This window comes from Agelaius tricolor, unplaced genomic scaffold (genome assembly GCF_023055355.1).
Source record: "Agelaius tricolor isolate 1412-34295 unplaced genomic scaffold, bAgeTri1.0.p SCAF_36, whole genome shotgun sequence".
In the NCBI taxonomy this organism is placed as follows: Eukaryota; Metazoa; Chordata; class Aves; order Passeriformes; family Icteridae; genus Agelaius; species Agelaius tricolor.
The window spans coordinates 138,401-151,779 of NW_027269296.1; the positions used below are offsets into that span (position 1 = coordinate 138,401).

At 46.8% G+C, this 13,379-nt stretch overlaps 1 protein-coding gene across 1 annotated transcript in view; it reads right to left on the reverse strand.

Moving 5' to 3' along the window:
- Positions 1-13,379, reverse strand: part of PHACTR4 (phosphatase and actin regulator 4) — a 51,177-nt gene that overhangs the window by 34,521 nt on the left and 3,277 nt on the right. The gene's annotated exons all lie outside the window — the stretch shown is intronic.

A 13,379-nucleotide genomic window follows, 5' to 3' on the forward strand; every position in this document is an offset into this window, starting at 1 on the left:
CCTCATGAAGCCCAGGCCAACTCATCCCCTTTGGCCCAGGCACAAAGCACAGTTTGGTGGCTTTAGTGTAACATCACATCAGCTCCTCATCTTCATGTGACAACGTGCTGAGTGTGCAGCACGTGCTCAGCTTGTTCAAGAGCATCCCAGGGCTGCAGTGTCAGCGGGCACAGCCGCGCACACCATCGATGGAAGCTCTGCCAGTGGGGCTTTTCAGCTTTGCTTTGCTCAGCTGTGTGGGGGAAAATGCTTCTTTGGATCAGACAACCATGCTCCAGGCTACTTCTCTCTGATGTAGCTCAAATTCCATCGCAGCGATGTTCTCAGAATGGAAGGGGGAAACACCTCAACAGAGCCATTAAACCCTCAAAACACAATTGGGGATCACAGCTTTAAACAGCTTAGAAAAAGGAACAAGTATCTGTACAGGTTTCTGGGCAGCAAACGAGAACATCAGAAGGTTTTGATTTCAGAGGCAGACAGCCACAAGTTGCTCAGGAAACACCCTCAATCCCTCCAGTCTAATCCATTAACACTGTTAAAATACAGCTTTCACACACATTTGGATGCACGGTTTGGTACATCCACGTGTTGCATCGAGGACACCACTTGCAAGAACTGGAATGAATGAACGACAGAATCATTCAAGCTGGAAAAGCCCTCTAAGATGATTAAGTCCAACCACTAACCCGTGTCCTCAAGTGCGACACCCACATGTTTTTGACCGCTTCCAGGAATTCTGACTCCAACACTGCTCTGAGCAGCCTGTGCCATGGCTTGACCACCCTTTCGGTGAAGAAATTTTCCCTGATATCCAACCTAAAACTCCCTGACACAACTTGAGGCTGTTTTATCTTATCCTGTCCCTTACTCCCTAGGTGCAGAGCCTGCCCCTCATCTGCTCCAGTCTCCTGCCAGGGAATGTTCCCCCACTGAAGGCAGAAGAGCCACCACCATCCCTGCCTGCCCTTTCAAGCACGCCCTTGTGGGAAAGGAAAGCAGAAGGGAAACTGAAACCGCCACCTCAAGGCCTGCTTGAACCTCAGCACAAATGACAGCAGTGCTCCCACTGCTCCCCAGGAGCTGGGTTTGATTTGCCTTTCAAGGGCATTGCTGCACAGGCTGCGCTGAGCCCTGCACTGCGAGGGGCACATTTGTGCCTGGAATACTGATCCTGGCAGCAGCCACTGCTGGACACTCGCTGTGCACACCCCAGACATCTGTCACTGCCCAACGGCGCAGCTGGGAGCACCTCAGCCTGTGCTGGGAGGCTCTTCCTGCGCAGAACACTAAATCCTCAATATCTGGTTATCGACAGAATCAGCATAAAAGGCACACTGGGGGAAAAAAAGTAATGCCAGGGTAGAGGAAGGAGCAAAGTCTGCGTTCCCGCAGCATTGCCTGCACTGAGGAACAGGCACCTCTACCAAAGAATGGATTAAGCAGTGCAGATCCTGCTGCCAGCATTAACTACGAGTGGCTAACTGGAAAGCTGTATTCTGGAATGATATTTGAGATAACCCACTCCACAGAACAGAAATTTGCTTTTATCCCCTACTGTCACAGGTTTCCCAGATACCTACTTCTGAGAAAACTTGGCTTTTTAATTTCCTCTAGCATGACATGCCACAGCTCTCTGAATATTCATGTCCTCTGAGTGCCCTACATTCCCCGGGCCTGACAGCTGTGTGAAATTCCTGTTCCTGAGAGCCCTGTTGCCGGCACAGCTCAGGACTCTCCCCTGCCCCTCTGGTACTCAGGCCATCACAGCAGCAGAACCATGTCTTTGTCTGCCTCGAGACTTCAAACACTTTACAGCTTTTTCCCCAGCTCTTTGTACCACTCTAAGAATATATTCCTGTTCCATTGACCCGGCTCTGAACTCCTGCAGAAAGGCAATGGCTTCTTTCCAGCTAGGCAGCTAATCCACACACAATAGAAAAGGACTGTTTCACAGCAATGCTGGAGTGTTTTGTACCCTGTTTCTTCAGTCTTAACACATTCCCTGTGCACAGGGAATTTTGTCTTTCCCAGCTCTGCCCATGTGCTCAGCTCTGTCACATTCTCTCCCAGCAACACAAACCAGCCCAATTCCAGATTTTGGATCTCCTCCCATGCCCTCCTACCCATTCCTTGCACCAGCACCAATGCAGCTGCTCTGGGAACACTCAAAGATGACCTGATGCACACCAAGCACATCCAGAGGAATGGGCTGGGGATGACAGGACCTCGGCCGGACCAAGAGCTGCACACCAAGGCGCCACTGCTTGCTCCAGCCTTGGGCAATCCACATCCGTGAGCTTTACTGAATGCCCTTTTACATCTTCCCTCCTTCCTCACCATCTCATTTTCAGCAATCCTTACCCAGACCTCTGGAATATTAAGCATTCAGTTCCCTTCAGAATGAAGCTCATTAGCTGGACCCCTCTGTCCTGACTGCTCATCTCCTCCAGTAACATGAACAGCTTCCTTCAAAAGACTACAGCACATTTCCAAAAGTCCAGCTAAAACCGAAGCCAATGTTGGTTGTTTTCCCCAACTAAACTAGAAAACTGACAACTCTTCCAAGCAGAAGTGGCACATTACTTCTCCACAGTGGCTGCCAACAGGCTTGCCTTAGGCATGGAAACGCAGTTTCCACGCTGGCTCAGCTCTAAATCACCATCCCAGAGAGGGACACGACAGCAGCTGGGCAGCTACTACAGGGCTTTTACTGTAATGAGACACAAAACCCAAGGCTGTCTTGGAAAAAAACGCATGTGGGGGAGAGAAAGGATGCTCTTATAACTGTTTGGGACTATATCCACCAGCTGGAGGGAAAGGAAGGGTTAACACATACCCATAGCTTGAGGAACATGCTCCTGCATTAATATAGACCATGACCCATGAAATTAAACAAGCTCACCTGACAACTCCCAGATGATTATTCATTTTGACCCAATATGGTGCTAGTAACAGCCAATAAACAAATATTATATTATTGCCGCTTCAGCCCTTTGCTTTACACTACTTAAAAAACTACATTACTGCAGCAGCACCCAGAAGGCTCCCACAGATGATGAGAGCCCAGCAAAGGGCTGGTGCTGCCCACAACAGCTCACCAGCATAACAAGACAAAGCAGACACCAGGAATAAGGCCAGTTGGGAGATGGCAGCCTCTGCTTCATCACTCAGACACCGTCCTGAGTCTTCCTCCCTGAATTGCCAAACTCCACCTGAATGGTTGATCCAAGCCATCAGGGCTCTCCCCAGCTGCAAATGTTTCTCAAGGGCCAGACTCACAAACCCTCCCCAACTAGCCCATGGATCTGGCTGCCTGTTCCTTTTTATACATGCAATTTCAAAAGTAAAATCAACATTTTATTCTCTCACCAATAACTACTCCTTCCAGGAAGACAGATGAGCGGATTTTTGCAAAGGTGAGATAGCTCCACCTAATGCCATGGGTCTGTTGGCAATGAAACTCCATCAGGTCCTCAGGGGGAGGGCTAAAGAAACTCATTTCATCTGCCAGCAGTGAGATTAAGAGCATGGTATGGTAAACAATATTAAAATTCTGTTCTACAAAGCAGCATACCTCAACAGCACCAAAGTATTCTCCCAAAGGAGAGATTATAGCACGGGTGCACAAGTGGAGTTTAAGTATTACAAGGGAAATTCTTAAAAAGCCTAAATAGATCAACCATGCCAAATGCCCTAGTACAGATTACAAGACAAGGTGTAAAGGTATAATTAACCTCTTGTTGGATAGTGGTACAAAGGGGAAGAGATGCACAAGCCCCTTTTCAATTCAGTGGATGACAAAAAGCTCATGTATTTTTCTGACTCCATCTAAAACAAACCAGCTCCACCTAAAAGTCTTGGTTTGCTCATGTCCTTTGCTCATATGGTTTGAGCATCATTTGCTGGTTTCTGCAAATTGCTGGAACTAAAATGCTGGTTTCAAAATCCTCTGAGCAGCCTCGGCTGACCCAGTTTGTTCTGCACTAATCACACACTGAGCAGTGGAGAGGTCAGTTGGAGGGAAATCAGAATACTCCTCCTCAGGAAAACCACACAGATTAAACCCAGTTGTTCTGCAGCCTAATGTGGCAACATGCCAATTAACGGGGTGCACCACTAATTAGCAGCCCAGCAGTTTTCCTCTCTTTCCAAGGATCCCAACACTACAAGCATTTCTGCACTTGTTGGGAAGCAATGGCTTTGAGCAGGAGCACAGCAGCTGGTTAGCACAAGGAATGGGTTTTGTGGAGGAAGTGGAAAAATCAGACATTAGCATAACAGCTCTATGTGCAATTTAAATAGAAAATTGGAATAACCAGGACTGAAAACCTCAACACAGTTCATATTACAGTCAATTAAACCGGTGGCTTTTTGTCACAGATTGAACATTTGATAAGTGGCTCCCCATGCAAACAGCAAATGCTTTCCAGCTCAGTAGCTGCCTGTGGGTGGCACAGTAATATAAGGTTACCAGAGAGGAACTGGAAAGGGAAGGGAGCTGCATCCTCTAGGGCAGCACCACGGGGAAGGTGAGTGGCTTCTTCCAACACCTGGGCAAAAGCAAGCCTTAAAAGTACTCACGGCCATGCTGTGCAGAACTCTGGAGTGGGACTCCTGACCCCGCATCCTTACTGCCCTGGCAAAGAATCTCTGAGGTTGGGAAAGATCTCCAGGATCATTGGGTCCAAGCTGTGACCACTCACCACCGTGTCAAGCAGAGCAGAGTGCCACATGCAGCTGTTCCTCGAGCACCTCCATGGACAGGGAGCAAACCTGTCATCCTGGGCCCGCCGTCCCGGAGAGCAGCTGAGGACTGGGGGCTGCACCATCAGCTGAGCTATAATAATCTTCATCAGTTCTCTAGCACACCCCCAAAGGCACAAAATAACAGGGTTACTTACTTACCTACCTCTGGCTTCTGGGGTAAAATTCAAACCACCTCTGCCTTCATTTTGTGGTTTCTATTTTCATCAGACTTTGAATAAAAACTTAGCAGCAGAGTACTCACTCGGTGCTGTGGTCATGCCCCTGTAATTATGACTCGATAGACAATTTCATTTGCAACCACCATTTCCTCCCCAGAACGAGACCACTTTTCCTCTCTGCCACTGCAGAGCCCATTTGAAAAGTGTTTCTTTTTGCCTCCATTTAAAAAGTGAGAGGAATGAGCTTAACCACCATCAAAGCACTAAAATGAATTGGTTAGAAAGCTCACCTGAACTCCCAAAAATCCTGCAGCAGCAGAGCTGAATTTGCAATCCTGCCATAAGGGTCGTTCCCAAAGCACCCTGAATGCCCAACTGCTTCCTGGGATAAACAGCCCACAGGGTTTGTGCAATCAGATTAAACTCCATGCCTTCCCTGCCGCACGTTCCAGCACATAAACCAGGCATCTTTAATCAAATTCCACAAAGGCAATGCAACGTTCCCACTTGAAACAATACAAGATACAGGAAACTTATGCTGTGTTGTCAACTCACCTGTTTGAAATTAAAGCTCTTTCTGAATCAACACTCTGGAATTACATCACTGAATCTAGAGGAGCATTACATTTCACCTTTTGAAGCAGATTTTGCCAAGCAGTTCAGGTAGTCTGAAATTCAGTTGTAGCCTTATTTTTTTCTTTCACAGACTCACTAGCATAATTTCTAATTATTTCTGATTAAGATATCAAATTTCCTTGAAGAAGCCCTCCTCAGGCAATTATTTTCTTGCACAGCTCCAGCTTTAATAAAAAGGTGCCCAGGCTTTAACTAGGACAGTAGAGAAATTAATTCCCACTACTGATCTGGCAGTCTTTATAACATAAGTGTAGGCAGCAAGGCATCCCATTGTGTAAATAAGCTCATAAAGCTTCTGAATGAGAACATTTTCTTAAAAACAAAAAAAAAAATCTTTTGTAGTTCTCATGGTTGTGCACAAAGTTTATGAAGCAGCAACACTGCCTGGGGATGGCGCTTAGTGCAGCCATCTGACCTACTGGGCCAAAGTTGATTTTAATCCCAGGTGGAAGTTGTGCCTTTCCTACTGCTCTTACAAGTGCTTTCAGGCAGGGACACAATCGCGGAATGGTTTGGGTTGGAAGGGTCTTTAAGGATCATCTAATTCCAACCTTCTGCCATAGGCAGAGACATCTTCCACTAGACTGCGCTGCTCAGCACAGGGTCACTCATCTTTTAGCTTTTGGTCTGATATACTCCTCCAAATAATCTTTAATTAAATCTTAAATGGGATAGTCTTAAAGACAGTAATCTCCTGGAACTCCCCCAAGAACAGGAATGTTTCAGCTCTCTTCTCTCATCACCACTCTAAGTTTCCATTAGAAATGACATTTTCCAGCCAACACATTTAGCTGCATTAAGAGCTCAACAAAACTATCAGGGCTTCTTTCCAGCCACAAAAGGACCTTCCACAGTAACAATGGTTGAAAAAACACCCAACTGAAGCGACAAATCTCTCCTCGTGCCCTGCAGGCAGGTTAGCTGACCTGGGCCAGGAAGGCAACCAGGAAAAAATGCTCTTCTCCAACTGTGCAAATTAAAGCAAGGGAATCATTATAACACCAAGGAACAAGAGGACTTTAAAATTAGAGACAACGTCAACATTTCAACATTCTCGAGGCACAGGAGCTGAGGAAATGCCGTGGGATGGGCTGCATTAACAGGAAGGGTGCTGGACATGGCTCTGCATACGCAGCATGAGGATTCACAAGCAGAGGATGCTCCACAATGCCTTAGGAGCACTCTAGGTACATCCAGGAGCTCCCAGCCCTTCCCTGTACAGGAACCAGTGATCTCACAGAGCAGCTGGCTTGAACGCAGTTCAGTTCCTCAATTATTTTGTCGCGTGGGCCACAGGCAGTTGCTGGAGAACAAGGGAAGGGAGCGAATACGCAGGAGCTGCTCAGCAGCCACAGCAGCTTTGGAAGTTTACCCAGCTGCAGCCCCACACAGGGCTGCAGTGTCAGTCCTCGCAGCCACGGCTAGGACTGGGCTGGGGGGACATCGAGTCAGCCTTCCAGCACCAAACAGCCTTGAAAGCCTGGCAGAATCACAGATCCTGCCCACTCCTCTGCCCCTTGTCCCACTGCAAGCACCACAGGGAAGGTGCCACCCTTATCTCCCCATGCCGTTTGATCACCAAGCCATGAGAACCCATCCCGCATAATCGCAGAGCATCTGTGACAAACCAAGATTGTTTACTCATATTTACAAGATTATTTGAGTTTTCTGCTACAAAACTATTCTTAAACTCCTCCAGTACACCTAGAAGCAAAACCCTAAAGCACCAACTGATCCCAAAGCAGCAGGATTTCTCAGCACTATGTTTTGAAATAAGCAGGACCTCACTGATCATAACTCAAGGGCAGGCACTACCCAGGAATTCCAGTTTAACCAGTTCCACACTTTCTACCCCTCATTCCTCCCACTTTTTTGGAACAATGGGCAGCAACAGAACCCTGCCCCAATCTATACCAGAATAAACAGTTCATTGGGATGAAAAGCCACCTGCTCCCCCCACACAGTTAAAAGCATTTCCAAATTCCAGCTCTCTCCCAGCCAGCACAGATGGACACACCAGGCACAGACACACGCTTTGCTTCCAGCACAGCCTTTGTCCTGCTGAGACACAAAGCCCAATGGCAGAGGCTGCCTCCATCAGAGCTGTTTTGTTAAGGGATCACGACATAAACCAGCAATCCTCCAGCCACAAAAACAGTTCAGACTCGCTCCTAGCACACTTAAATTGCAATCTGCTAAAACACACAGGCACTCTCTGGCTTTTGGGGACCACATCCCTCCACTGGCAGATCACATCCCAAGATCTGACTAATGCATCACCTGCCCCACATGTCCCCAGATGATTAAATTTAACATGGAACAGCTCAGTCATCACCAGAGATTTTCACTTTCTTGCACACCCTACTTCTGTCCAGGGCAATTCTGCAGGAAGTAAATAACTTCCTTTGCAAAGGAAGCAATAGCCCCAAGAGCAGGCAATAAAACACTAAAATGGAGCCTGAATGCTGCCTTGCTCACTCCTGCTGGACCTGCCCTGTAATCCCTCAAGTCTGGTGGCATTTAGGGTGGCCTTGCATTCGCAGCAGGAGCAGGGCTAGGCAAATGGAGGCCACCAGAGACTGCTGAATCCTCACTTAGACACTGAATCAGCACAGAGGCTGTTCTGCAGCGCACACCGAGCTCCAAAAGCACCAGACACTGACATCTCCTTCCCTGCTCCTGGGCTTGTGGTTCCTGTGCTGCTCAGCAAGTCTGGCCATCTGCAGAGCGCTTCCATGAGGACCTGGCTACCCGCAGGACAGATTCCTGCTGTGCTTAATCACTGTCCCTGCAGGCCCAAGGCAGAGCCCCACAGCCCTCCTGTCCTCACTGCACTGCCTGGTGCCACTCTCTCCCTCTTGGCACCCCCAGCACAAGGGGAAGAGTTTCTGAGCACACTGATCACATTGCCCAAGACCAATTTTTCCAGTCCCCTCAAGTGTACAGGGATCTCTAGCCACAAGATTCATTCATCCTATCAGAAGAGCTCAGGAACTGCTTCTGTTATCTTTTGCCTTTCAACTTAGCTTTCTTTGAAGACAAATGCTAATATCCTTTACAAAAAATCCAAATCTGATCCAAAACTAGACACATCACTGGAATGAATCACACAGTGTTATTAATTCTCCCACCCATCAAAACAGAAATGTCTCACCTTGCAAAGCAATTGTAGTGGTTGCCCAGGCTCACAGAAATCTGTCCCATATGTTAAAAATCCGGGTGCACTAAATGAGACTATTTGACAAGCACTCTTCTGCAAGGCAGCAAACATTTCACCCCACAATGGCTACTTTAAACCTAGATAGTGATTACAGGGAGCTGAGCTAGGTTCCTATCAGCCACCACAAACACAGCCTCCCAAGAAAGAATTCCTTTTGAAGACTGAGCTTGCAGGGACACTAGATTCCAGGATCAAGCCTGCAACTGTGAGAAAGCTTCACAAAATTAAGCTTGGAAGATCTCGCACTCCAAACTGCTACAATCAAAAGCAGGGAACAAAGTGATCCTGCCTTCAACACTAACAGAAATGGCAAATAAACCAGGACCTCCACGTCACCTGCACACAGTGTGCCCAACAGGCAAAGCCTCTCCGATTTCCAGCTCCAAGGGACACCCACAATAAAACAGGAGCCATTCACTATGAAGGAGGAGGCAGGAATTGCACCCCAGAGCTGCACATTGCTGGCATCCACCACCTCAGCTCCCCATGCACTGCACTCCCAAGTGCTTTAGTGCTGCATTTTGGACAGCAGGTTAACCCCTCACATTCACCTGGGCAAAAGTCAGCCTGCTGCTGCTGATCCCCACACACAGCAAGTTCAACACAACAACTTTCAGCATTTCAACATCTCCGACAGACTCTTGGCAAAGAACACGTTCCCCCTCCTGTTTAATGGAGATACAAATCCATTCCCAACACACTCCTGTTTCAACTGAAGTAGTTGTCACAAGCAAGTGACATGCCACATCAGGACGGGAATTTTTGATGAGGAAGTTTTATTTGCTTCTCAAGTGCTCAAAAGAGGGCAAGGATGAAGAGGGTATGATCAAGGCAGGCAAATGTTAAACTGTCACACTTCCCCAAAAGCAACCTCAATACCAGCTCCAAATGAGGTTTTGTTGAACCAAACTCATCAGCAGCCCTGTCAGCCATCCCAGAGAACTCTCATCCCACTGAGGGACCCAACAGTGCCCTTCTCCAGATCAACATTCTGCTCCAAGTTCAAGAAAACAACATATTTTGTAGGACACCAGAACAAGGTAACGTGGCTCTAAATCCACACAGAACTACTACCCACATTATCTTGAGGATGCATATCAAACCCCTTGCTGTTGGCATTAAGAATGAAAACTGTTTTCCTGCACCAAAGTCACCTAGGAAATACCAAAGAATTAAAGAATTTGAGTTTTCAGTACAACAGGACCAAACCACAGTCACATTATGAGACAACAGGTAATATCAAACCCTGAGGGATGCATTTGTGGAGAACACAGGAGGACTGAAGTCTACAATCACAGGTTCAATTATCTTAAATGATAATCAAAAGGTAGTAAGATAAACATTCACATCAGCATAAGGAATCCTACTCTGCATTTATTCAGCAGTACAGCCACACACGACAGGACAAAGCAATGCTCACAACATAATATTAAAAACGGTAATACTATTAAAATGAAAGAGCTGTTTCAGTACTCATTACATGCACCAGAAACACAGAATAGCCTTCCATGTTATCCCCTATGAAATGACTCTGCTCAGGAAGAACACAGGAATGAATCGGCCAGGACATTCATGCGAACCCGCAGTGGACTAAGAGCAAACTCCACCTGCTTGTTAAAGATTTCACTGCTATAGAAACTATGATTAAACACACAGAGCCATGAATCAGCCACCTGAAACAAAGGTACACCTCAGCAGGCACAGCAGCACCCAGCACACTGACAGTCCAGTCACCATCGGCCCCCAAAACTGTGACATTATACAGAAAAACAGCTTTATCCGGACATTTCAGCTCCCTCAAGCATTTCATCTTTCTTACCTTTGGGGCTGGTTGTTTTAGGGGCTCTCTTGGTTTTGGCAGCGCTTAAAGCTGCACATGCCCCTTGCAGGAACAGCAAACAGGCTCCAAATCCATTTTGCCACAACTGGATAAAGCAGCTAAAACCAAAGCCCTGCTGCCTCTGGACCAGCTGTGTCCCCGCACTGCAATTCCAATCAAGCCCAGAGAAACGCGGAGGGAAGATGGCAGGGCTTACCAGCAGTTCCTCTCTAGTCCCTGAACAAAGTGGATTTAAAAGAGGTTTAATTTTCCCAGAGGCTAATGCTCTCAAATCTAAATAAATCCTCCAAAAGAAGAGATTATCCATAAATTTACTAGTTAGAAATGTTAATGTATCCAGTGCTTATGCAAGGACTGCTGCTCTCCATGCAAGAGTATCACCTAAACAATTCCATATTCAAGGAGAAATGGATTTCTGGTAGTTTCTCCCCCATCTCCCTTTCCATGCTGAAATGCAGCCCAGCAGCTTTATAAATCCCACTTCCCAAGAGCAGTGGGAATTTACTGCAGAATCAAGGCAAACTTTTTTTTTTTCTATTTCACTGAAAAAGCTCTCAAAAATCTCCCCATGCAAAAGAACTTAATACAAATAGCAAGATCCACAGACAGGAAAGCCCAATGTGAACCCTGAATAAGCATTTAAATAAAAACATTGCAGAGTTAAAACTTTAAATTACACATTCACAAAATACAGGACAAGGTGAAACTCAAGAAACAATTCCTTGAACACAGCTGATGCTGGACTTACCCAACATACCCAAACACTTCCTCCTGTTATTCATACTCTATTTACTAAAGGGCCCACCTACACACCATATGACACAGAGCAGGATGGGACTAGACCAGTAGAACCTGGCTGCTAATTATGGCCCTTAAGGCTGAGATGAATTAATTTGTCCCTCTAGCTATAAACAGGAGGATGACATCCTCACTAACCACAGGTAATTTTGGAGAGGATAGACAGAAGGCTGAAACAAGGAAAAAGTGACTTGCCTGACATCAAACACCACAACAGCAACATAGCTGGGAGCTAAACCAGGCCTCCTGCCCACCTGAGCATCCTTATTTTCCCTGGACTCACAGTTGATAAGTAGAGAGAACACAGTCATTAAAATACAGATTGAAGGCTTCATTTGGAGGCTAGAAGCAGATGTGGAATAATACTGGTTAGTGTAATCACTAGTGTCACATTGATTTTGGGGATCCAGCAGCCTCACAACAATCCTTCGTCCTACAATTATCTGTTCACCTCTGGCATGACACAAACACCCTTTACAAGGGAACAAATCTAGCAGGAGCTAGACTCCATGACCCTGATGGGTTCCCTTCCTACTCAGCATATTCCATGATTCTGTAACAGCTCTGCTCCTGTTTCACCTGGTTTGCAACAGACACTAAACTTAATATTGCCAAAAATAAAAGCCAAAATTTACTAGCACAAATCTGACATCACTATTTCAGTAATTATCCTCCTCCTTCTTAGTCCCAGCTGATAAAGATAACCTCATCAGCACAAGGTCATCCATCCAGGAACACAGAGCAGATATTCTGTGGATCCATCCAGATTTCCTCTGTCAGCATTGCAGCAGAGCAGCTTTAAAAATGCATTCCCACGGAACCTGAGGCAGCCAGCAAAGACCAGCTCAAATCCTCCTGACCTTGCCTCCACCCCTGCTCAAACCCACTTAAGTCTCCCCTGCACTGGAATCCAAAGGCTGGCGGGTGTTAGCTGTACCTGCAAACCTGCTTCCTGTGGATCTTGGCACTGCAGCAAACCAGCAAAAACTTTCAGGCAGCTCTGGAGAGGAGAGGGATGGATAACACACCAGCAGCAGCAGCACTTCTGTGCATCTGCAGGGGAGCTCTTGCCAGCACAGCAACAGCAGCGCCCAAAGCCCCTTTCCAGCAGGCGCGGTGAGAGCGGCCGAGCCCCCGAGCCACAGCAGCGAGCTCAGCTGGTGACAGACATCCCAGCCTTGATTTTGGGCAGGACAGGAGGGTAAGTCAAGAGAACACAACCTTCAAAGGCACGTGACCACAGCCAAAGTCCCTGAAAACTGGCACAGTGACATGCTTTGTTCAAAGCTCAAATCCTCCAAAGACAACAACCTTTGGCTTTATCCCCCATCCACAAACACCTCTGGAAGCTTCACCTCCATGAGCACAGCCTGAGACACAGCTTGTGATCCCAACCTCAAGGCCACATCCAGTAATAATATCTTTTTTTGCTAAGTCACGCTCTGCAACACAGTGTTTACACAGTGAGAGGTCTGAGCGTGGCCCACCACTAAACACTGTGCAGACACCAAACAAGTCAGTGCCTCCCAAACTTTGATCCAAGTTTACAAACCAAGGCTTTCCTGTATGATTAGGGCCAAACTTTCCTTGATTACACCCTTAAAAGCCAAGGGAGAGAAAAGCACATTAAGAGAGGTTCATCCTTCCCACAGACAAGTGTGAGGTGATGAAGGAAGCCCATATGGGGGAGCCTACAGTTTAAATCAATGGTGGGGATTAATCTTGATGTATTTTAGACTGAGTCTGTGGCAACACAGCTGTAATTAAGGGGTTAACTTTTGGGGCTTGGTTAACTAAAGGAAAACCTTTAGGTACTGGCAGCCAAGGGATTCCTGCTTTTGGCAGCAGCTTTCTGGAGCTGACAGCGAGAAGGTTCAAACCCCTAACAGCAGTAAACTTTACTGAAGTCCAATGATCTTTCCTAAAAGTGTTTCAAAAGGCACCAACTGCACAGAAG